The sequence below is a fragment of the Muntiacus reevesi genome, chromosome 16, assembly GCF_963930625.1.
Source record: "Muntiacus reevesi chromosome 16, mMunRee1.1, whole genome shotgun sequence".
NCBI classification, from domain to species: Eukaryota; Metazoa; Chordata; class Mammalia; order Artiodactyla; family Cervidae; genus Muntiacus; species Muntiacus reevesi.
In genome coordinates, this window is record NC_089264.1 from 18,099,488 (window position 1) to 18,126,930 (window position 27,443).

General features: G+C 38.6%; 1 pseudogene; it reads left to right on the forward strand.

Annotated features, from left to right (window-relative positions):
* The first annotated feature begins 15,774 nt into the window (after positions 1-15,774).
* Positions 15,775-16,916, forward strand: LOC136147872 (ADP-ribosylation factor 1-like; annotated as a pseudogene).
* Positions 16,917-27,443: the final 10,527 nt, after the last annotated feature.

Here is a 27,443-nt window from a genome sequence, read left to right on the forward strand (position 1 = left end):
TTGAATCTATCTAGAAGAGACAAACTAAGGACCACTTTGCATCCAGAAGAAACTGAAATGTAATGTCGATATCCTTCCAATGGAAAGAATTCTTCATTTTTGTTTTTAAGCACATATAGTCACATTACATTATGGAAATGGAATGGTTCAATGACAGTTGTTTAGACTTGGCTTCATGAGTTAACCAATAGTGCAAGACAAAAGCAAAAAGAGCTACTATTACTCAGAATTAAGAGACTAAAAATCACTGCTCCTTTGTTCAAGCTGTTTTCTTTGTTTTGAGACACAACACAACATCAATTTCAAGTTAAAATGAAGTGCTATACTTCAATAAAGTTGGAAACCAAATACTGAACTTATAGTACACAATGGAGTGAGCAGCCTACAGATGGAAAGAAAATAGTATTGTGGGGGTTTTTTTGCCTATATTTATTTGCCAAAATGAAAAGAAATTTAAAGCCATCAAGCACTTACATACCATGTCTAGCATTTAATACAATATTTTCACACAGCAACAGAAGAAGTAAAAACACAGTTTGGTGTATCACTAAGGAGTATGCAAAATAGTGCATTTCCATCCCCTCATTATATGGCCTGATCCACCACCAAAGGCCATCACAGAATCCAGGATGAGGCTCTGACCACCACCAAGTCCTAAAGAAGCATCTTCAGTTCCTAGGAAGATTTGGCTCAAATATCAGACATGGTTGGTGAAAACTAGCTATTAAAAAATAAAAGTGGGTTGACTTTTCTCTATGAAAAGATCCATCATAAATGTTAGAAAGTGTCTTGATTCTTTTCATCAATGGGGAATGAATTATAATTAAGGAAGCATTCCTTTCTTCAGACACATTTCTTTATGCTTCTTAAGCTACATGAGAACAGTGTGGCACTGTCCTCAGAAATCTCTGTGGACACACAATGTCCAGTCTTAAATTTTTGTCTCTTACTTGTTTGTTTAGCCACAAACTTATCCAGAAGCCTATGCGTTACTTTCTTCTCTTTCCAAGAGGTACTTACAAGCTTATTTGGAATCATTTCAAGCCCTGATAAGGGCAGTTAAATTTAACTGGAAAGGTTTGAGAAGCCTGAAAGAGAAAATCATGAAAGAAAATAAGAAGCTGTTTTTAGGAAGAGGTTGCTTTAAAAAAAGGTGAACACAGATACTCACATTGTAAATGTATCAAATGCCGTGAACTGTGCTTTAACAGTTAAAGCAGTAAATTTTATGTTATGTGGATTTTACAACAAAAATAACTCAAATAAAAGGAAAAAAAATATTTTACCACAGACTCATAGCATCTCAGAATTATAAATAACTTTAAATGTTGTCTAGGCAAATGTTTTTTAAGTTGCTGGCAGCAACCACTGTGTAAGTCATGAAGTCAGCTTACATAAGACCAACATATTTTCACAAAATAATAGAAGAGAGCCTCTGAGTATGTCACAAATAATAAGGGCAAGTATAGTTTAATGAAGCCATGCTTCAGTTGTTACGTGTGTGCTTGTGCTTATATACTGAGTTGTAATATAGAATGTATTTCTTACCATATGTTACAGTTTTAAAAGTTAGAGGTATCTAGACTGACCCAATTTTTCATCTTATGCAAATATAACTTCCTCAAATTTCTGAACCTCACATTAAAGATGCAAAGTATAAGATACTAAGTTTACCAGTGGTCGAGTACAAAAATGACAACAGACCTAACTAATAAAACCAGATATAGACAAATACCAAGATCATGGGCAGGTCCAATTTTGACATGACAAGTATAAAACTGTAGGATTGATGTTGACTAGTAGATAGCCTGTGTGATCTGTCATTTATAAAAATGACTCAGGATGTGAACTTGAAAAATGTAGGACAAGTCACTTCCATGCCAAGGAACACAACAGGATAGAAATGAAGTCATAAGGCTTTTTAAGATTTAAAGAAAGCAAAATCTCTCAGGGGAAAAGCAACTGGAATTCTGCAGAAATTACTTCAATTAAACTGTGTGACAAATATTCTGGGGTTCAAGGAAATGAAAATGTAGAAGGACAATATAAAGCCACTAGAAGTGATTTTTCTTATTTATATGCAATTCTAACAAAACTATATGGAATATTTCTGTCTCTATCGTACTGGAAAACAAAATTATATGCCCTAGGGAAATAATGAGAAGGAAAACAAGAATGGTATGAAACAGGCAATTCGTTGCACAGAGAATTACACTGAATTTCTTCTAAAAATATTAGGTAAAATTTTAAAAGATAACAAGCAAGAAAGAAGGAGAAAGAGAAGTCACTAGTAACTTCCATATTTACACATGGTATTTCGCTCTTTCAGATAATGAAGTAGCCATTAAGTAGTCCATGTGGGTACAGACACGCTTTGAGCAGCCACAGATTTCACTAATAGTGGGTAAGGTGGCAAATTTGGGGGAAAATGGCCAAATTGTGGGGCTTCCCTGGTGACTCAGATGGTAAAGGATCTGCCTGCAATGCAGGAGTACCAGGTTCAATTCCTGGGTGGGGAAGATCCCCTGAAGCAGGAATGGCAACCCACTCTAGTATTCCTGCCTGGAGAGGTCCATGGACAGAGGAGCCTGGCAGGCTACATCCAGGGCGTCGCATACACTTAAAATGATTGCAGGCTCTAACTTCTTAGCTATGTTTCTTGTGAAAACATACAATAAATAATTTCATTTATTTCCCTGAAGGAAAAGTCTTACAGAGAAAATAATCTACAAATGGCTGGAAGACATCAGCTCAGATACTGTAAAACTAACAAAAAGGAATCCACCTTCATGCAGAATCATGGTGAATACAAATCTAGAGTAATGTATTGCCATTCTGGGCCCAGGGATCTAAGAAACGTATAATGAAGTTTGAGAAAATCTACAGAGTTGGACATTTCTAAACCAATTAAAATTTGATATAATCTTAAATATTTTCAAAAAATTGATCAAGGATAGTAAGTGTTATCTTTATCTTCAGTACCACTGAATACTGAGTGAGGGTAAACTATTCAGTGGAAGTCAAAGCTATCTTAACCTCAAATTCTTACTGGTCTGTCACCATAAACTAGGACATCTCAGTCAACAGTAGGGTTTTTGTTCTGCAGCATTCACCTTTTTAGAGATAAGATGTTTCAACACATATGCCCCTTCTTCCTGATCTTCTGAGACCCACTAGGCACTCCTGGCACAGAAAACAAGGACCTTACTTCTGGTCAAAGTCACTCATCAATGAGAGCCAGATGCTTTCCTGAAAGATATGACAAAGGAGAAAATGCAATACATCCTAAAATAATATTTACCCCATACACAGTAGGGTACCAACAAGAACTTCCTGAACATCTAGAATTAAAATTTTCTGCTTCCAGAAATGCTGAAAATAAAAACCCAAAAGCAAAGACCTTTGTGCAAGATAACCTTTTCTTCTGTACTGAAAATAATTTCTTGGCAGCACTCATAAACATTCCACAATTTCTCTCAGACAAAGGAGGTTTACTGTGGCTTAAGAAGCTCTGCAGCAAGGATATTCAAACAAACTGCACTTGAAAGCAGTTAAGAGAAGTCACCACTTAATCTACTCAGGAAAAAAAAAAAAAAAAAAACTTGGGGGAAAAGGAAAACACTATCATCTTCTGGAAACTACAGTGATAAATTATTTCTAAATGACTAAAATGACTACCTAAAGAAGTAACCAAAGTGACATAAGTGAGTAATCGAGAAATCTAAAACATCAAAATTCCAATTCATATGATTTAGAGATGCAAAGGGCTTCCCTGGTAACTCAAAGAATCTGGCTGTCAGTGCAGGGGACACAAGAGACACAAGTTCGATTCCTGGGTCAGGAAGATCCCCTGGAGGAGGAAATGGCAACCCAGTTCAGTATTCTTGCCTGGAAAATCCCATGGACAGAGGAGCCTGGCGGGCTACAGTTCATGCAGTCACAAAAGAGTCAGACATGACTTAGTGACTAACAACAACAAAGAGATGCAGAATCGAAATGTGATCATAAATTGAAAAGGTGAAAACTATTTATACCCCCTCCTAAAGAACAAACCTAATGTCTAATTTATAATGATACTTATGGAAAAATTATGAATAACCAACATGGAGTCAATTTTTTAAAGGAAAAAAAAAGATCAAAATATGTCGAATGTTTTTTTCTAGTAAAACTTAACCAGCAAGATACATGCATCTGGCTTTGATGGATAAACCGTCCCCTGGCTTACCCTCCAGTAGCTATAGAACTGAACAAAATATGTGAAAGAAAAAAAAAAAGAAAAAACTTTGTTCTCATTAGAGGACAGCACAGGACTAAGACACTGAAATGATCAAATTAATTTATAAATCATTTAATTGCTTGCCTCTTCAAAGAAAAATTAAGAAGATCAGGACACTCAATAACGTAACATTAATAATGTCCAGTGTCTAAAAATATGCCAAGAAGCAGGCATATGTTACCCATAAGTGAGAAGAAACTTCAGTCAATAAAAATAGACTGAGAAATTACAGAAGAACTTCTAAAACAAAGCTATTATAAATATGCTCTGCATGCTCGCTCAGGGAATAAAAAAAAGCATAAAATGATGAGAAAAACAAAAGCTATAAAAATAAAGTGGAAATTTTAGAGATGAAAAACACAATCTGAAATGACATTGTAACTGGATGAGTGTAAAAGTGGATTAGACAGTGCAGAAGAAAATTTCAGTGAATCTGAAGTCACAGCAACAAAAGCAATTAAAACAAAACCATAAGAAAAAGATTAAAAAGTGAACAGACACACAGTGACTGGTTGAACAAAAAAAATATATGGTCAAAATGTTTCAAATTTAATGAGAACTATGAACCTAGAGATTCCAAACACTCAGAAAACTGGAAAAAGGAAAAACATGAAGGAAATCCAAATAAGATGCATTATAATCATATCACTAGAAACTAGTTATAAGGAGAAATAATCAAATCAGCTAGGACAAAAAGATCCAATTCATACAGAGATAACAATGACCAGTGAATTTTTGTCAGCAACTCTGCAAACTGCAATATAGTGAAACTGCATCTTTACAATGCACACCAATTGGAAAGGAGAAAGTGAAGCAGTCATTACTCTCAGACAACATAATTAAGTATGAAGAAAATCCTAAGGAAGTTCCAAAATATTATTAGAACTAATGAGTAAGATCAGAAAGATAGCAAGATATGTGGTAAAAAGGTAAAAATCAGTTGTATTTCTGCTATTTTCAACAATTAGAAAATAAAATTTTCTAAATTCCATTTTTCAGAAAATAATTAAATACATATGTAATAAAATAGGTGTAAGACCTGTAAATTGAAAACTACCTAGAATCAATAATAGAATTTAAGGAGTTCTAAAAATATGGATCAAAAGACTTATTTTTAGGTGGAAAATCTTTTCTAATTGATCTATAGATTCAATGTAATTCCAAGGAAAATCCTATCAGATTTTCAGAGAGATTGATAAACTGATTTTAAAATGTATATGGAAATTCAAAGGACAATTCTGAAAAAAAAAAAAGCTGCAGGAATACTACTACCAGTTTTTGAAACTTGTTATGATTGCACATTAATAAGACAATGTGATATTCATAGATATAGCAATGAAACACACTAAAGAGCATAGAAGGAGACACATTCTTGGAAGGTTAACTGATTTTATACAAATGAGGCAAGATCGCAGAGTCAGACACAACTGAACAACAACATAAGAAAAAGTACCTTGAAACACATTATTTACCTAAAAAGTAAATCTAAAACTATAAAAACTTTTATAAGAAAACACAAGAGAAAATCTTCAAGGCAGGCAAAATTTCCAGAAACAGGTCAACATAAAGCACCATGAGAAAGTAAACAATGATAAATTGTAGTAACTGTGACTTTAAAATTCTGTTGGAGAAGACTCTTGAGAGTCCCATGGACTGCAAGGAGATCCAACCAGTGCATCCTAAAGAAGATCAGTCCTGGGTATTCATTGGAAGGACTGATGTTGAAGCTGAAACTCCAATACTTTGGCCACCTGATGCAAAGAGCTGACTCACTGGGAAAGACCCTGATGCTAGGAAAGATTGAGGGCAGGAGGAGAAGGGGACGACAGAGGATGAGATGGTTGGATGGCATCACCGACTCAATGGACATAGGTTTGGGTGGACTCTGGGAGTTGGTGATGGACAGGAAGGCCTGGCGTGCTGTGGCTCATGGGGTCTCAAAGAGTTGGACACGACTGAGCAACTGAACTGAACTTCCAAACAAACAAAGAATTGCAAATGAAGTAACTGACAAAGGATTAACCTCCAAAATATACAAGCAGTTCATGCAGCTCAATATCAGAAAAATAAACCACCCAATGAAAAAATGAGTGGAAGACCCAAACACATATTTTTTCCAAAGAAGACATACAGCTGGTCAACAAACACATGAAAAAAATGCTCAACATTGCTCATTATTAGAGAAATGAAAATCAAAACTACAATGAGAGGTACCACTTCACACCAGTCAGATTGGCCATCATCTAAAAGTCTATAAACAATAAATGCTGGAAAGTGTGTTGAGAAAACAGAACCCTCCAACAGTGTTGGTGGGAATATAAACTGATACAACCACTAGGGAGAATGGTATGAAGGTTCCTTAAAAAACTAAAAATACAGCTACCATATGAGCCAGCAATCCTACTCTTGGGCATACATCCAGAGAAAAACCACAATTCAAAAAGACACATGTAACTCAATGTTCACTGCAGCACTATTTACAATAGCTAGAACACAGAAGCAACCTAGATGTCCATCAACAGAAAAAAGCATAAAAAGTTGATATATATACATAATGGAATATTACTCAGTCATTAAAAGGAACAAATTTGAGTCAGTTGAACTGAGGTATACAAACCTAGAGTTTGTTGTACAGCATGAAGTAAGTCAGAAAGAGAAAACCAATACTGTATATTAAAGCATGTATATGGAATCAATAAAGATGATACTGATGAACATATCTGCAGGGTAGGACTAGAGATGCAGACATAGAAAATGGATTTGTAGACACAGTGAGGGAAGGGGAGGGTGAGGCAAACTGAGAGAGGAGCACTGACTATATACATTACCATGTGTGGAACAGCTAATGGGAAGCTGCTACATAACACAAGGAGCTCTACCTGGCGCTCTGTGATGACCTGGAAGGGTGGGATGGAATGATGCGGAGGGAGGGAGGCTGTAGAGGGAGGGGATAAATATACTTAAGCTGATTCACACTGTTGTATGGCATAAACCAACACAATATTTTACAGCAATTATCTCCCAATTAAAAACCAAAAAATAATAAATTTAAAACCATAATAATAAAAATTAAAAAAAATTTTAATAAAATAAAATTTTTTATTTTATAAATAAAAATTTATAAAATAAAATTTAATAAAATTTTAAATGAATTTTATTTATTTAATAAATTTTATTTATAAATAATTTATAAATAAATATAAATATAATTTATATATTTAAATAAATAAATTTAAATAAATTATATATAAATATATATAATGTTTATATAAATATAAATATTTATAAAATAAATAAAATTTAAAAAACCAATACAAATAAATTTTAAAAAATAATGATAAAAACAAGTAAAAAAACTAAAATAAAGTCACAGAGCAGGAAAAAATATTTGTAACTCATATATATCTGATATAGAACTTCTATCCAGAATATATAAACAACTTATAAAATTCAGTAAGAAATTAAGGAATGAATACAGGCAAAAGATTTGAATAGAAACTTCACAAATGATACAAAAATGACAAAAAGGTATATAAATAGATGCAATCACCATTGTTAATAGGGAAATGTAAATTAAAAACAACAGTAAGACTAAAATTCAGAAGATTTGTAACAGCAAATGTTGATGAGGATGTGGAGCAACTACAACTTTCATAAATTGCTTGCAGGATTGTAAAATGATACAGATTCTTTAGAAAACAGCTTTGCAATGTCTTCAAAAGTAAAGCATGCACTTACCATACAATCCACCAATAGCATTCTTAAATATCTCCCAAAGAGCAATGGAAACATACAGCCACACAAAGACATTACACACGAAGGTCCAGTTGAGTTCATGACAAAACCTAGACATAATATTTACAAGTGTCTATGAACTTGTGAATGGATTTACAAAGTGTGGTAAAATCCATAAAAACGCAGGCCCCTGTGAGGGTGCCAGTGGCAGCCAGGGACTCTAGGCCTGTCCATGCTACTCTCAAGAGCTCTGTACAGGTTCTTGTTATATCAATCTTTTGGTCTTGTCATATCCCCCATATAAAAGACTAGTACTCAGCAATGAGAAGGAACAATCTACTGATACGCACAACACTGCAGACAGTGACTGTAGCCACGAAATTCAAAGATGCTGCTCCTTGGAAGGAAAGCTATGACAAACTTAGTGTATTAAAAAGCAGAGTCATCACTCCGCTGACAAACGTCCATACAGTCAAAGCTATGGTTTTTCCGCAGTCATGTACGGATGTGAGAGTTGGACCATAAAGAAGGCCTAGCGCCAAAGAACTAATGCTTTCAGATTGTGGTACTGGAGAAGACTCTTGAGAGTCCCTTGGACAGCAAGGAGATCAAGTCAGTCAATCCTAAAGGAAAATCAACCCTGAATATTCATTGGAAAGACTGACGCTATGAAGTGATAGTGAATGACAGAGAAGCCTGGTGTGCTATAGTCCATGGGGTCAAAAAGATTCAGACATGACTTAGTGACTGAACAACAGCATGCAGAAAACAAATAACACTCAAAATCATTATACTAAATGAAAGTAGTTAAAACCCAGAAGAATGCATACTTTATCATTCCATTTGTATAAAAGTCTAGAAAAGGCAATAGGGAGTTCATGATCTGAGCCACAGTCAGCTCCCAGTCTTGTTTTTGCTGACTGTATAGAGCTTCTCCATCTTTGGCTGAAAAGAATATAATCAGTCTGATTTCAGTGTTGACCATCTGGTGATGTCTATGTGTAGAGTCTTCTCTTGCGTTGTTGGAAAAGGGTGTTTGCTATAACCAGTGCATTCTCTTGGCAAAACTACTATCCTTTGCCCTGCTTCATTCTGTACTCCAAGGCCAAATTTCCCTGTTACTCCAGGTGTTTCTTGGCTTCCTACCTTTGCATTCCAGTCCCCTATAATGAAAAGGACATATTTTTGGGTATTGGTTCTACAAGGGCTTGTAGGTCTTCAGGGAACTGTTCAACTTCAGCTTCTTCAGTATTACTGCTCAGGGTATAGACTTAGATTACCATGATATTGAATGGTTTGCCTTGGAAACGAACAGAGACCATTCTGTCATTTTTGACATCGTATCTAAGTACCGCATTTTGGACTCTTTTTTGTTGACTGATGGCTGCTTCATTTCTTCTAAGGGATTCTTGCCCACAGTAGTAGATATAATGGTGATCTGAGTTAAATTCAGGCATTCAAGTCCATTTTAGTTCACCGATTCCTAAAATGTCCACATTCACTCTTGTCATCTCCTGTTTGACCACTTCCAATTTGCATGATGCATGGACCTAACATTCCAGGTTCCTATGCAACATTGCTCATTGCAGCATCAGACCTTGCTTCCATCACCAGTCACATACACAACTGGCTGTTGTTTTTGCTTTGGCTCTGTCTCTTCATTATTTCTGGAGTTATTTCTCCACTGATCTCCAGGAGCATATTGGGCACCTACTGACCTGGGGAGTTCATCTTTCAGTGTCCTATCTTTTTGCCTTTTCATACTGTTCATGGGGTTCTCAAGGCAAGAAAACTGAAGTGGTTTGCCGCTCCCTTCTCCAGTGGACCACATTCTGTCAGAACTCTCCGCCATGACCCATCCATCTTTGGAGGCCCTACATGGCATGTCTCATAGTTTCATTGAGTTGGACAAGGCTGTGGTCCATGTAATTAGATTGGTTCCTTTTCTGTGATTGTGGTTTTCAGTCTGTCTGCCCTCTGATGGAGAAGGATTAGAGGCTTATGGAAGCTTCCTGATGGGAGAGGTTGACTGAGGTTGACTGAGGGGGGAACTTGGTCTTGTTCTGATGGGCGGGGCCATGCTCAGTAAATCTTTAATCCAATTTCCCATTGATGGGTGGGGCTGTGTTCCCTCCCTATTTACCTGGGCCAAACTATGGTGGAGGTAATGAAGATAATGGTGACCTCCTTCAAAAGATCCCATGCCTGTACTGCTACACTCAGTGCCCCCAACCCTGCAGCAGGCCACCACCATCCCGTGCCGCTGCTGGAGACTCCTGGACACTCACAGACAAGCCTGGGTCAGTCTCCTGTGGGGTCACTGCTCCTTTCTCTGGGTCCTGGGGCACAAGGTTCTGTTTGTGCCTCCAAGAGTCTGTTTCCCAGTCCTGTGTAAGTTCTAGCAGCTCTATGGTGGGGTTGACAGTGACCTCCTCCAAGAGGGCTTATGCCACACCCAGGTCTGCTGCACCCAGAGCCCCGCCCCTGCGGCAGGCCACTGCTGACCCATACCTCCACAGGAGATGCTCAAACACAGTTCTCTCTCAGTCTCTGTGGGGTCCTGGGTCCTGGTGTGCACAAGGCTTGTTTGAGCCCTCTGAGCGTCTCTGGCAGGGATGGGTTTGATTCTAAATGCCAATTCGGCACTCCTACCATCTTGCTGGGGCTTCTCCTTTGCCCTTGGACGTGCAGTATCTCCTCACTGCCTCCAGCAAAGCACAGCCACCGCTCCTGACCTTGGATGTGGGGTATCTCCTCATGGCTGCTCGCTGCAGCGCCGCACAGCTGCCGCGTGCTCCAGTGACCTAAATCAAATCCCTTACGACTGTACAGTGGAAGTGAGAAATAGATTTAAGGGACTAGATCTGATAGAGTGCCTGAAGAACTATGGATGGAAGTTCATGACATTGTACAGGAGACAGGGATCAAGACCATCCCCACGGGGGGAAAAAAATGCAAAAAAGCAAAATGGCTGTCTGAGGAGGCCTTACAAATAGCTGTAAAAGGAAAAGAAGCAAAAAGCAAAGGAGAAAAGGAAAGATATACCCATTTGAATGCAGAGTTCCAAAGAACAGCAAGGAGAGATAAGAAAGCCTTCCTCAGTGATCAGTATAAGGCCACTGGAAGACGTCAGTTTTCATTCCAATTCCAAAGAAAGGCAATGTCAAAGAATGTTCAAATTGCCACACAATTTCTCTTCAAGAAAATTAGAGATACCAAGGGAACATTTCATGCAAAGACTGACTCAATAAAGGACAGAAATGGTATGGACCTAGTAGCAGGAAAAGATATAAAGAAGAGGTAGCAAGAATACACAGAACTATACAAAAAAGATCTTCATGACCCAGATAATCATGATGGTGTGATCGCTCACCTAGAGCCAGACATCCTAGAAGTGAAGTCAAGTGGGCCTTAGGAAGAATCACTAGGAACAAAGTTAGTGGAGGTGATGGAATTCCAGTTGAGCTATTTCAAATCCTAAAAGATAATGCTGTGAAAGTGCTGCACTCAATAGGTCAGGAAATTTGGAAAATGCATCTGTGGCCATAGGACTGGAAAACAACAGTTTTCATTCCAATTCCAAAGAAAGGCAATGCCAAAGAACGTTCAAACTCCTACACAATTGCACTCATCTCACACGCTAGTAAAGTGACACTCAAAATTCTCCAAGCCAGACTTCAACAGTATGGGAACTGTGAACTTCCAGATGTTCAAGCTGGATTTAGAAAAGGCAGGGGAACCAGAGATCAAATTGTCACCATTGCTGGATCATCAAAAAAGCAAGAGTTTCAGAAAAACATCTATTTCTGCTTTATTGATTATACCAAAGCCTTTAACTGTGTGGATCACAACAAACTGTGGAAAATTCCGAAAGAGATGGGAATACCAGACCACCTGACCTGCCTCTTGAGAAATCTGTATCCAGGTCAGGAAGCAACAGTTAGAACTGGACATGGAACAACAGACTGGTTCCAAATAGGAAAAGGAGTACGTCAAGGCTGTATATTGTCACTGTGTTGCAAAGTACATCATGAGTAACACTGGGTTGGAGGAAACACAAGCTGGAATCAAGATTGCCGGGAGGAATATCAATAACCTCAGATATGTAGATGACACGAGCATTATGGCAGAAAGAGAAGAATTAAAAAGCCTCTTGAAAGTGAAAAAGGAGAGTGAAAAAGTTGGCTTAAAGCTCAACATTCAGAAAACTAAGATCATGGCATCTGGTCCCATCACTTCGTGGCAAACAGATGGGGAAACAGTGGCAGATGTTATTTCTTTGGGCTCCAAAATCACTGCAGATGGTGACTGCAGCCATGAAATTAAAAGATGCTTGCTCCTTGGAAGAAAAGCTAGACCAGCCTAGACAGCTTATTAAAAAGCAGGGACACTACTTTGCCGACAAAATTCCATCTAGTCAAGGCTATGGTTTTTCCAGTGGTCATGTATGGATGTGAGAATGGACTATAAAGAAAGCTCAGTGCAGAAAAACTGATGCTTTTGAACTGTGGTGTTGGAGAAGAGTTTTGAGAGTCCCTTGAACTGCAAGGAAATCCAACCAGTACATCCTATAGGGAATCAGTCCTGAGTATACATTGGAAGGACTGATGTTGAAGCTGAAACTCCAATACTTTGGACACCTGATGCGAAGAACCAACTCATTTGAAAAGACCCCGATGCTGGGAAAGACTGAGGGCAGGAGGAGAAGGGGACAACAGAGGATGAGATGGTTGGATGGCATCACCGGCTAATGGACATGGGTTTGGGTGAACTCTGGGAGTTGGTGGTGGACAGGGAGTCCTGATGTGCTGCAGTCCATGGGGTCACGAGGAGTCAGACACGACTGAGTGACTGAACTGTACTAGAAAAGGCAAATCTAATCTATAGCAATGTGAAGAAAGCACATCAGTGCTTATCTAAGTCAGTAAGAAACTCGAGCATTACCATTGTAGAAGCCAAAAGAAACTTCTGAAAATGATGGAAATTTTCTGTATCTTGATTACTGTACACAGGATAATTTCAAACTGTAGTGCTGGAGAACACTCTTGAGAATCCCTTGGACTGCAAGGAGATCAAACTAGTCAATCCTAAAGGAAATCAACCCTTCCAAATATCCATTGGAAGGACTGATGTTGAAGTTCTAATACTTTTGCCATCTGATGCAAAGTGCCATCTCATTGCAAAAGATTGTGATTCTGGGAAAGAGTGAAGACAAAAGAAGGGAGTGGTAGAGGATGAGATGGTTAGAAAGCATCGCTGACTCAATAAAGATAAGTGAAAGTCACTCAGTTGTGTCCAACTCTTTCTCGCCCCAGAGACGATAGAGTCCATGGAATTCTCCAGGCCAGAATACTGAAGTGGGTAGCTGTTCCCTTCTCCAGGGGATCTTCCCAACCCTGGGATCAAACCCAGATCTCCCGCATTGCTGGCGGGTTCTTTACCAGCTGAGCCACAAGAGAAGCCCCCAATGAAGATACGTTGAGCAAAATTTGGGAGACAGTGAAGGACAGGGAAGTCTGGTGTGCTGTGGTCCATGAGGCTGCAAAGAGTTGGACATGACTTATCAACTGAATAGCAACAATATGAAAAGTGTGAAAGTGTTAGTCATTCAGTCGTGTCTGATTCTTTGTGACCCCATGGATGGTAGCCCACCAGGCTCCTCTGTCCATGGAATTCTCCAGCCAAGAACAATGGAGTGGGTAACAACAATATATATGTCAAATTTATCTAGCTGAACACTTAAATGAATATATTTTATTGAATATAAACCATACCCCAATAAAACTGATTTGAAATATGTATTAAGAGACAAGTTCTGTATACTGAATGAATGCTTATCTAAAACATCTGGAGAATGAAAGTGAAAGTGAAGTCACTCAGTCGTGTCCGACTCTTTGCGACCCCATGGACTGTAGCCTACCAGGCTCCTCCGTCCATGGGATTCTCCAGGCAAGAGTACTGGAGTGGGTTGCCATTTCCTTCTCCAATCTGGAGAATAGGAAGCAGTTAGACGAAACATTCAATGAGGCGCTGTCATGTATCATCCCTATTCCTTTATATCCAATGAATTAGAAGGCTATATATGATAAATTTTACACTGTAGTTGTGTTAACTCAAAGTGTTTCTATAATCCAAAAAACTGTTTTTCAATATTGTTGTACCCTGGGTTCATTCTATGAAAAAGGATTATTAATATTGTATTATAGAAAGTTAAAGTATAGATAATTGGGTTAAATCCAATTTGAAAGTAAATATAAACTCAAATAAAGCTATAAAGTAGCTATGTAGTCAAATATTACATTTGTTTATATGTCTAAATAGACATATATATGCTATTTATGAAGCTCACACTACAAATAAATTAGAAATTTGGAATTTATTGACACTGCAATTAATATGAAATTATTAAATAATTTTTTAAAAGATGAATTATGAGCTGACATTATTTTATTTAGGTCACCCAGTTCTCAGATCAAGCAATATGCTTTTTGTGAAAATACCTGACTGACAAATGACTTCTCAAAGAAAAAGTATGAAATTTTACATTTTAACATGTTAAAGAAAATTTAAAAAAAAACAGCACTTTCTTGTGTAGAGCGCATCTTTGTCTACTCTTTGCCTTTATTTTCTATCTTGTAATTTTTATTTAATAATTATCTCTTTTAGTCACTCTAGCAGATAAATTACAAAAAGATATCGTAGAGAGGAATATTTCAAACTGCTGGCTTAATTTCTTATCTTTAAACCAGATCTACAGTTTAAAGCAGAATTAGCTTAACATGACAGTTAAAAGAAGTTTTTCTTTTTATTACCTACTCTGAAGTTTGATATTCCCACCTCTTAAGAATTTTCCACAGTCTGTTGGGATCCACACAGTCAAAGGCTTTGGCATAGTCAATAAAGCAGAAATAAATGTTTTTCTGCAACTCTCTTGCTTTTTCAATGATCCAATGATTGTTGGCAATTTGATCTCTGGTTCTTCTGCCTTTGCTAAATCCAGCTTGTACATCTGGAAGTTCATGGTTCACAGACTGTCAAAGCCTGGCTTGGAGAATTCTGAGTGTTACTTTGCTAGAGTGTGAGATGGTCCAATTGTGTGGCAGTTTGAACATTCTTTGGCATTGGAATGAAAACTGACCTTTTCCAGTCCTATGGCCACTGCTGAGTTTTTCAAATTTGCTGGCATATTGAGTGCAGCATCATCTTTTACAGCATCATCTTTCAGGATTTGAAATAGTTCAACTAGAATTCCATCACCTCCACTAGCTTTGCTTGTAGTGATGCTTCCTGAGGCCCACTTGACTTCACATTCCAGGATGTCTGGCTCTAGGTCAGTGATACCACCTTGGTGATTTTCTGGGTTGTGAAGATCTTTTTTGTATAGTTTCTGTGTATTCTTGCTAGCTCTTCTTATCTTCTGCCTCTGTTAGAGGTCCATACCATTTCTGTCCTTTATTGTGCCCATCTTTGCATGAAATGTTCCCTGGTATCTCTAATTTTTCTTGAAGATACTGTTTTCCTCTATCTCTTTGCATTGATCACTGAGAAATGCTTATCTCATATCTCTCCTTGCTATTCTTTGGAACTCTGCATTCAGATGTGTGTATCTTTCCTTTTCTCCTTTGCCTTTAAAGGAGATGGGAATACCAGGCCACCTTTGCCTCTAAAGGAGATGAGAATACCAGACCACCTTACCTGTCTCCTGAGAAATCTGTATACAGGTCAAGAAGCAACAACAGTTAGAACTGGACATGGAGGTGGAAGCAAAATCAACGCCTGCCTCCAAGCAGCATCTGCGCCGCAGCCTCCGAGGGTTTCTCTGGCCAGTGTTGCTCCCACCGGTCTGCAACATGGGGAATATCTTTGCAAACCTCTTCAAGGGCCTTTGTGGCAAAAAAGAAATGTGCATTCTCATGGTGGGCCTAGATGCTGCGGGAAAGACCACCATCCTGTACACACTGAAGCTGGGTGTAATTGTGACCACCATGCCCACTACCAGCTTCAACGTGGAGACCGCGGAGTACAAGAACATCAGCTTCACTGTGTGGGACGTGGGCGGCCAGGACAAGATCCAGCCTCTGTGGCGCCACTACTCTCAAAACACACAAGGTCTGGAGAAGGAAATGGCAACCCACTCCACTATTCTTGCCTTAGAAATCCCATGGACAGAGGAGCCTGGCGGGCTACAGTCCTTGGGGTCGCAAAAGAGTTGGACACGACTTAGTGACTAAACAGCAACAACAGCAAGACCCTTTATGGGTGACAGAATACACTCTAATGTCCTAATAGGTGTGTCACTGAATCTGTGTGGTTTAAGTGTAAGGGCTGTGATGCTAAGGTTTACTTTAGCTTTTTCTTGCTACAGCAAACATACATAACTGCTACCAAGAAATCTAAGTGTGGCAGAAATGGCTTATATTCTTTGTCCTGGCACATTTAAACACATTCTGCTTGGACTAGTAAGTTTTGCTAACCAAAATAAAAAATTTATGAAATATTCAAAAAAAAAAAAAAACAAAAAACAAAAAACACACAAGGTCTCATCTTTGTGGTTGACAGCAATGACAGAAAGTGTGTGAATGAGGCCTTCGAGGAGCTCATGAGGATGCTGGCCGAAGACGAGCTCAGGGACGCCGTTCTGCTCGTGTTTGCTAAAAAACAGGACCTCCCCAATGCCATGAACGTGCCGAGATCACAGACAAGCTGGGCCTACACTCTCTGCGTCCAGGAACTGGTACATTCATGCCACCTGTGCCACCAGTGGGACGGGCTTTACGAAGGACTGGACTGGCTGTCCAATCAGCTCCGGCACCAGAAAGGAGCTATAATCCTCTCTCCTCCTCTCTCACTCCCTCCTTCTACCCTCGCTTTACTCTCCTGTGGCAAACGTGCCCCTGCGGTGTGAGTGCCAGAAACTGTCTCCATGGTCGGTCAAAGCGTGCTTCACCATGCTGTAAATGTGCAGACGCAGCCTGCAACTGGGTTTTTACTTAATGTAAATAGTTTTTGTTTCCAATGAGGCAGTTTCTGGTGCTCCTATGCAATATTACTCAACTATTTTTATTGTAAAAAGAAAATCAACCCACTGTTTAGTACTGAGAAGGGATTTTAGGCACACGGGTCATCCAGGAGTTGTGTGTCAAACGAGCCCCAATACTCCTCCTCTGGGCTTTAGATCTGTGTTGAGATCCATTTTGGTGGTTGGTTTTTAACCCAAACTCAGTGCATTTTTAAAAATAGTTACAAATACAAAATAAGGAGAACACTTGAACACACAGAAGGGAGAAATGTGCCTAATGTAGGTTCTGTGGTAACGGCCTGAGTCTAGTCCACCGGTGGTCTGTTTCCCGTTGGGAACATGAAACGGGGCAGAACCAGCCATGATATCCATTCTGCATGGTCACAATAGGGTCCCTGTGATTTGCTCTGTCTCAGGTCATCCCACACCCCATAGCGTTTGTGCTTGTATTTGTGCAACATGGCCGCCCAGGAGATGGGGTGGAGGCTGCAGCCGCTGTTCTCAGACCCCTTGGAAGAACCCCGGCCTTTTCTCGGGTCAGCATGGGCACTTTCGTTGGAATGCCCTGGCTGGAGCAGGAGTCCTGCGGTCCCCTTGCGTGCCTGCTCCGGGCTCTCTGGGATCTCACCAGCAGGAGTGCAGGTGGTCATCCTTGAGCCCCAGCCCCTCAGAGCCCCTGTCTACATGTGCTTTCACTCCCTCAGGCTGCAAGGGTCAGATTTGCCACTGAAAATGATAACCTCTACTTTTTTCTTTTGTATTTTGATAAACACTGAAGAAGTTGGAGCTGTTAAACTTTATCTTGGGGAAAACCTCAGAACTGGTTTATTTGGTGTTGTGGAACCTCTTACTGCTTTCAATACACAATTAGTAATCAACTGCTTTGTATATCTGTTTTCAGTTTTCATTTTGACAAACAAGCACTGTAATTACAGCTATTAGAAAAAAATCTCTTAACTAAAAAAAAAAAAAAAAAGAAGAAGAAGAAGAACTGGACATGAAACAACAGACTGGTTCCAAATTGGGAAAGGAGTATGTCAAGGTTGTATACTGTCACCCTGCTTATTTAACTTCTGTGTAGAGTACATCATGAGAAATGCTGGGCTGGATGAAACACAAGCTGGAAGCAAGATTTACGGGAGAAATAGCAATAACCTCAGATATGCAGGTGACACCACCTTTATGGCAGATAGCGAAGAAGAACTAAAGAGCCTCTTGATGAAAGTGAAAGAGGGAAAAAAAAAAAAGAAAGTGAAAGAGAAGAGTAAAAAAGTTGACTTAAAGCTCATCATTCAGAAAACTAATATCATGGCACCCAGTCCCATCACTTCATGGCAAATAGATGGGAAAACAATGGAAACAGTGAGAGACTTAATTTTGGGGGGTTCCAAATCACTGCAGATGGTGACTGCAGCGATGAAATTAAAAGACGCTTGCTCCTTGGAAGAAAAGCTATGACCAACCTAGACAGCATATTAAAAAGCAGAGACATTACTTTGCCAACAAAGGTCTATCTAATCAAGGTTATGGTTTTTCCAGTAGTCATGTATGGATGTGACAGTTGGACTATAAAGAAAGCTGAGCACCGAAGAATTGATGCTTTTGAACTGTGGTGTTAGAGAAGACTCTTGAGAGTTCCTTGGACTGCAAAGAGATCAAACCAATCAATCCTGGTTTGATATTCAGGAAATCAGTCCTGAATATTCATAGGAAGGACTGATGCTGAAGCTGAAGCTCTAATACTCTGGTCACCTGTTGCAAAGAACTGACTCATTTGAAAAGACCCTGATGTTGGGAAAGATTGAAGGCAGGAAGAGAAGGGGATGACAGAGGATGAGATGGTTGGATGGCATCACTGACTTGATGGACATGAGTTTGAGCAACCACCGGGAATTGGTGATGGAGCTGGTGTGCTGCAGTCCATGGGGTCACGTAGAGTCATACATGACTGAGCAACTGAACTGAACTCTGAAGTTATATTTATTATATCATTAACTCTTTTACTTTACTTACACTAAGAATATACAGTGTGACAAACACTGATTGGGATATAAAGATAAGGCAAAATTCACAATATCAGCGTCTACAGAAGACACATATTTAAGGGAAAAAGATTCTGCCTGTATTCTTTGGAATCCTACCTCCAAATATTTTAGTAATGACAATAAACTACTTAAAAAGTTTACAGTAACTCAAAAGTATTTCCTTTCCTCTGTGATGTCAATCAAATCCAATAGAAAAGAACTAAAATTATCCATGGAAATGGTACAAACTACTTCATAATAAACAAAAAACAGAAAGATTTTGTTTTAAATCACCTTCTGGAGCAACTCATCCATGAGTATAGTTATCTTGTTCTATGGATTTTGTTAAACATTTAGTTTATATGACCACTCCATAATGCTTTTCTATTCACCATGAGCAGGACTGTATTAGATGAATTAGATCTCTGCTTCCTTTGTTGCACATTGTCTCATAGTTCTGTATTAACTACCTGTGATTAACCTTTTAACAACAATAAAAACAACAAAATAATAGTAATAAAGCAAAAGCAATGCAACAGTCCATTTTAGCAGTCGAGAAAAATATCTAAAATAGAAAAATTAGTCTCTATATACATGCAAGGACTGCTAAAGTCAAATGCACTGGGAGGACCCTGAGGAGTCGGGTGGAGAGGGAGGTGGGAGGGGGGATCGGGATGGGGAATACGTGTAACTATATGGCTGATTCATGTCAATGTATGACAAAACCCACTGAAATGTTGTGAAGTGATTGGCCTCCAACTAATAAAATAATATTAAAAAAAATAAAAATAAAAAAATAAATGAGAAAAAAAAAATAAAAAAAAAATAAAAAAAAAATTCAGATATTAATAACTGATCCAAGATGTCTCAGAACTCGATGAACCATGGCTGTCAAAAATCACTGATATAATAAAAGAATACCAGAAGTTGAGGTTGTGTTAATGTGGTAGGGGTGGAGATGAATATCCAAGGTAATCTGACAAATACATCAAAGGACTAAAAAACTAGAACTGAAGAATCCAAATAAAAACTAAGTCAAAACATATCAATTTTATTTTCAAGACAGTTAAACCAATTGCTCCTTTTTTTTTTTTTTGGAATGAGAAGGAATCATTGATAATTGAAGCAGCATAAAATGCTCATACTTTTTGATGGAATTATGCCAGAAAGAAAGAAATCTCCAAACAGTTTTAAAATGCAAAGCGGTCAGGAGTACTTTTGGAAAGTCAGCTGATTAATCTTGAGGGTTCGTCCCTCTTTTTCCAAATGTCACATATCACAGAGCCAACCTTAGAATTCTCACAGAATGTCTTTTGGCAGTTCAGATGAGCTTCCCTAGTGACTCAGATGGTAAAGAATCTGCCTGCAATTGAGACCTAGGTTCAATCCTTGGGTCCAGAGGATCCCCTGGAGAAAGGAGTGGATATCCATTCCAGTATTCTGGCCTGGAGAATCCCATGGACAGAGGAGCCTGGAGGGCTACGGTCCACAGGGTCACAAAGAGCTGGACACGACTGAACAACAGAGCATGACAAAGTACACTCCACAGTCAGTGTACTCAATCAACAGGCTTTTACCAATAAGGAAACCAGAGAGTATGAGGTATCATAAGAAAAGGACCATCTCATACACATAATATTTGTGTCATTCAGGATTCTCCAGAGAAACACAACCAACAGGATACAGACAGATAAGCAGATAGACAGACAGACAGACACACAGATAGAGATGGGCTTCCCAGGCGGCTCAGTGGGTAAAGAACCTGACTTCAATGCAGGAGATGCCAGAGATACTGCTTTGATTCCTGGGTCAGGAAGATCACCTGGAAGAGGGCATGGCAAACCACTTCAGTATTCTTGCCTAGAGAATCCCATGGACACAGGAGCCTAGCGGCTACAGTCCATAAGTCAGAGTCAGACACGACTGAAGCAATTGAGCATAGCACAGAGACAGAGACGTATGTGAAGATCTACTACAGGAATTGGCTCAAGCCATTATGAAGGCTGAGATGTCTCTGATCTGCTGAGCTCATAATGTAAGTCTTGGTCCAAGTTTGAAGGTCTGAGAGGCAGGAGCTCCAAAATTCCAGGATAGGAGAGGATGGATATCTCATTTCAAGAAGAGAGAAAATTTGTCCTTCCTCTGCTTCTTCTGTTCTACTGAGGCCACTGAGTGAACTGGAAGATGTCCACTCCCATTGGTGAGGGCAGGTCTTCTTTAGTCAGCCTACCAGTCCAAATGTTAATATCTTCCCAAAACACCCTCATGGACACACTGTGAAATAATGTTTTATCAGCTATTTAAATATCACTCAGGCCAGTAAAGCTGACACATAAAATTAATTACCACAGTATCCTAAGTGAAATACTTTTGTTTATCTGTTTTGGCAAGGAGCAGAAACCCATCCAAACCACCTCATGTTAAACAAGTTAATTCCAGGCAACAACATGGTATCTCAGAGACAAAACACAGAAGTTTAGCATGAACTAACCTTGAAAAACTATTAGAAACAATAGATCTTTTGTTTGACTTCCAGGACTCCTATGGTCAGTCCATTGGTAACTCCTTACTGTGTATGGAGTTCATGCTTGTAAATGTGTAAGGAAGACCTTCAATCTGGCACAACCCACTTTCCAACCTGATCACCTAGCACACCTGTCCCATTCCTATCACTACATTACTCACTATTCCTTAGCGCATCCCACTCTCTCCTCTATCCATGACTTCCCTCGCACCCAATTTTAGCTTCCTTTCAGCTCTGTTGAAAAATTATCCATACTTAGGAATCCACAAAAACAAACAAACCAACCCCTTTTCCATAAAGTTTATCCAATCTCCCCAGTCAGCGTTAATCTTCCCTTCCTTATCCTGTTATATTACAGTCTTTCTCTTCATGATAATGATCTTCCAGAGTGGGGAAAAAAAACAAGTATACAATAGAAGGCTTTTTGAAAGGGACTCTAGAGCTCCAGTAAGGGACCACATCCCCAAACTCTGAACGCAGACAGAAGTCCCCAACACAAACTGATAACCCCCCTTGTTAGGAAAACCAGGTACGTGCTCTCCACATATAGTGTTCAATAGTTTACTATCATTTCAGCCAAAACAATAATGCACAATTACCTAACCAGAAGTATTCATTTAGTCAAAACAAGGAGAAACAGACAACACAAGTTGCTGAACATTCATAAAGTTGAATCATATTCCCAGGGTTCTGTGGGTTATCTTACAAAGTTAAAACAGGAAGAAGATAAAGAACAGCGACACCTACATCTCAGATCCCATCTCTCACCTCCATTAGGGCACGGCCTTATGCCAGTTGCCTTAATCGCAGTCAAGTTAAAGCAAACTTTCCTTTAAAACCCCAAAATGCCATGAGGAAACTGGAATAGAAAAGAAGATAGGCTATGAGGGCATACTTTGGCATTTAAGCATATAGGTAGAAATGGTAGCAGATGCCAAAACAATGATGCTTTTCCAGGAATCTTCAAAAGACACTAAATAATTTTTAAGACTCTGTGATAAACAGAATTAAGCTGAGAATCAGCAAATAATTCATGTGCTACTATTTTTTTTATCTATTTGTTCATTCAACAGATATATACAGATTATCTACCATACACTAAGTTCTAGCACTGGTCTTTAAGGAGGCATGTGTGCTCAGTCGTGTCTGACTCTTTGTGATCGTTTGGACTGTAGCAGCCAGGCTATCCTGTCCATGGAATTTTCCAGGCAAGAATACTGGAGTAGGTTGCCATTTCCTTCTCCAGGGAATCTTCCTGACACAGGGATAGAACCCATGTCTCTTGCATCTACTACATTGGCAGGCAGATTCCTTACCAGCTGAGCTACTAGGGAAGCCCCAGTTTGTAAGGAGACACAGATTTTTTCCAGGAGACAGAGACTTAACCAGAAAGGATGCACAACTTGCTTTAATGTAATATGAACACTACAATGCTAATTTTTTTTTGTCTATTGGACTTGTTTATGGAGTATCTGTTATACAGAATTTGGATTCATGATTCTTTTCCTTTTATGGTATGCTATTTTGTGTATTTAGAAAAGATTACAATATTACTATCAAAGATTCTTGAACTACATGTTCTGGAAAACTGTCTAAAAACCTCAACAACACACTAATAATAAATAGCATAATAATATTTTACCATCTACTGTTTACCTAATACAGTATATCTCATATCTATGAGAGGTGATGATATCCCCATTTTATATAGAAAACGAAATTGAGGCTCAGAGAAATTATTTTGCAAAGTCACAAGCTCTAAAGTAGCAATTCCCAAATTCAGTGTGCATCATGAACACCCTGTTAAAATACCTACATTGTTGGGTCCCATCCCCACTGCTTCTGATTCAGGAGGTCTTAAATGAGGTCTAACAACTTGTATTTATTTCTAGTAGTTTCCCAGGTGAAAATGCTAATGATAACAAAATATTCTGAGGACACAAAAAAGGAAAGAGTCCTTCTCAAAACTGGGAAAGGAGAAACACTATTTACAGAAAAGATGATATTGGAACTGGACCCCTAAAAGATGTTTAGCTCACCAAGCATGAGATGTATGAGGCAGGCCCAGAGGAGCAGATTCAGAGTGTAAGAACTCAATATATACTTTTTGGCAACTGAGTAGGAGAGGACATGAGGTGACTTTCTCAGGTGATGGTATCATTCTGTACATTTCCCTCTTATGATGGGAGGGTAGAAGAAAATGATAAAGATACAAATAAACTTAAAGAGAAGGATGCTGACGTAATTTACACTTGATAAAATCAAAGCCATCAATGTGACTAGTCAAGTTCAAGGAAGATGTTTTAGGACTATTGTAAAAGTATGGATGTGAGAGTTAGACTATAAGGAAAGCTGAGCACCAAAGAATTGATGCTTTTGAACTGTGGTGTTGGAGAAGACTCTTGAGAGTCCCTTGGACTGCAAGGAGATCAAACCAGTCCATCCTAAATGAGATCAGTCCTGAGTATTCATTGGAAGGACTGATGCTGAAGCTGGAACTCCAATACTTTGCCCACCTGATGCGAAGAGCTGACTCATTTTGAAAAGACCCTGATGCTGGGAAGGATTGAAGGTGGGAGGATAAGGGGACAACAGAGGATGAGATGGTTGGATGGCATCACCGACTCAATGGACATGAGTTTGAGTAAACTCCGGGAGTTGGTGATGGACAGGGAGGCCTGGCATGCTGCAGTCCATGGGGTTGCAAAGAGTCGGACATGACTGAGCAACTGGACTGAAATATCTTCTTATTTCTGGATTTCTCTGAACATCATTACCCAGTTGGAACTTCTACTTTTACACTGATTTTCACTGTTTTTACCATATCAACTGCAACAGTCCTACTTTTTCTAAGAGTCTTCATCTTACTTCCCACTCACTCACTTTGCAGAATGAGTCTTAGGAACATGGCTTGCTTGGTGGCTGGATTTTATATATATATATATATATATATATATTTATACACACACACTCTTAAGCTTACACTGATCTATAATACATACACTAATGTTCACACTTGGTTAATACAAGCACATTAAAAAAGAACACTTGGTTGTTAAAAACTGATGCTTATTAGTAGAGACAGTTAAATTTCAAGAGCTGTCACAATCTAATGCTGTGGTCTTTGTGGTTGTTTTGGAGTGCAGTATAAGCATATTGCACAATGCAAAATCCAGCTGCTTGTCTTCCCTGTGCAATGAAGTATAATTCTTTGGGAAGCCGGATATCTGGTTATTAGTATATATCCATTCTCTGGTTCCACGCTCTCAAATAAAGTTTTGTCTGACAGATGTTGTGCAATCTTCGCCAGATCAAAACCACATCTGGCAAACAAAGAAGGACACTGTCGATATTCCAATGGAGCCATGATATTTGCCCCAAGTATTCCCGCATATCATTTCAGTCCTACTTGAGACAAAAGTTGAGACATTTCTTACTCCAGAAAATATTTCCAGGGTAGTATTTCTCTGGTGAAAGGATAAGAGAATCAGTTGAGCTTCTAGTAGTCATATGCCCACTGTTTACTTGAGTAAATAAATACCAGTATGACTTTGAGTAATTTATTTAACCTCTGCTCCTCAGTCTCTCTGCCTATGAGAACAGAAGTGCACACATCATATGGTTGTTAGGAATATTAAACAAATTATTATGACTACGAGTTAATATAAGCTAACATATCAGTTAATATAAGGTCTCACTTTATTGACATCTCCATTTCTCTTCCATTTATTGAAATCTACCATTTATCGAGAGAAAAAAAGTTGCAGTTAGATATATCTAGTCCAATGTTTTCTAAACTTAGAAAAACACCGCTCAGTACTGTATCTGTCTTGCACCAGGCTGAGTGTGTTTTTATGATTAAGAAATAACTTGAACTTGTACAGGATGGACACTTGCTTTCACTTTGATTTGCTGGCCTTCTGGGCATGTTGGATATGAGGGCAGGCATTAAAAAAATGGTCCCTGGAGTTCAAATTTGCCAGGAAAAATGAAGAAGTTTTACACGAAGAGTTGGGAACACAGTTTTTGAAGTAAAAATTATTTTGTAAATTCAGACCAGTAATGTTAAAAGTAATTGTATTCTGGATGTGTATAGGAGCTCTGCTTGGTTTTTAAAAATATTGCTAAGATTTCTTTCTTCTAGACTCATAGAACCTTAAATGAAGTGCATAAATACAGTTAAAGAATGATTTCATGTGACCAAAAACAAGATAGTGTTATTAAAATATGCTTATTGTTGGTGGTAAAACTATTTTGTATGATACTATTGATGGCTTACAGTGAACAATGTCAGATTTGTGATCTCTGAAGAAGAAGATTTAGCTTTAGGACCGGGGACCAGGCTTGATCACCTAAGAGCTTTTGTGTAGCAGAGTTTTAAAGTAAGAAAAGGGACAGAGAATGTTTCTGACATAGACATCGGAAGGGGTACGGAGAGTGCCCCCCTAGATGGTGTTAGCAAGGGAGTTATATACTTTTTTTAATTGGTTATTACAATTAATCAAAAGAATGTCTCAAGGTTGTAAATATTTTACCAGACTCACTCCCACAATTTACATTTTAGGATAACAGGATTAGAACTTAGCAATAGAAAGATCCTACCAGACCCACTCCCATAATATACATTCTAAAATATCAGGATTAGTCAGAAGGTTTTCAGGAAGGAGAAACTGTCCTCATGCAGGATAGCTGTTGTTACATAATCCCTAGTACAGAGTTTAAACTGAGTTGTTTATTGTGTAATCATTAGCTTGAGGCTTAAGTTTTATGTGACTGACTAAGGAATGTAGAGGGGGAAAAAAAATTGTCCTTTCCTCCTCCTTGAGAATTCCAGACCCCTATCTCCTCCTTGAGATCCCCTGATCCCTTTCTCCTCCTCGGGGAACCTGGATTCCTTATCAACCTGCCTAGGAATTGACTCTCACACTTTCATTAATACATGACATTGTGCATTTGTCAAAATGAAAAGAACTTTACAGCATAAAAAGTGAACCTTAATGTAGGCAAATAAAAATAAGTTAGGAAATCATGAAATCCCAAAAAGGAATGATGACTATGAAAGGAGGATCTAGTTTATTATAAATATATGAGGAGCTTACTGAAAGGGTTGGGGGACTTGTAAGTAACCTGAAATGCATGTAATCTGTAAAACTTATGACAAAATGAAATGCACATAAGTGCTGTATCCTAGTTATTGTTTCCTATGGCTGATATTAATAGCTTCCAAGTCTGCTACTACTATACAAGTATATTAGAATTGGACATTTAAGTAAAGGATGGTGGATGGTAACTGTCAGATTTCTCACTGATGTAGTAAGAATTTACAGATAAGCACGGCGAAGAGCCTTGAATGACCCATGTGCAATGCATGGAATGAAGACATCAATAGGAAGCCATGTTTAGGGTAATGCAGATGCAGATGACAACATACAGAAATATCTGTAAGTCTGTGTATAGAAACCAGTTAATATATACATATATTTCTTTGATATGTCACATGACAGGGCCTAAATGAAATGATTTCTTACAGGCAAAGAGAATGCATAGATCCAGATCTTGGATTCTAATACTATTCTCCAGTAAAAGAGGCATGGATAGATAGTCGATTCTAGGATATAAACAATCTGGGCCTGGAAAAGAAAGACAGAAAGTTGGAGGAAGGGAAGGAGAAACTCACATTGATGAGGACATTTCAAAGAAGCATAGGTACCAAATGAAAGAGATCCCAGAGGCTAAGGCTGGAATGCTTTGAGTAATATAAAGCAGTGTTGAATAATTACCCCAAATATAAAATAAATATTCATAACTCTATACTGACATAAATGAATGAATAAAGAAATATATAAAGAGTAAGATAAATTAATT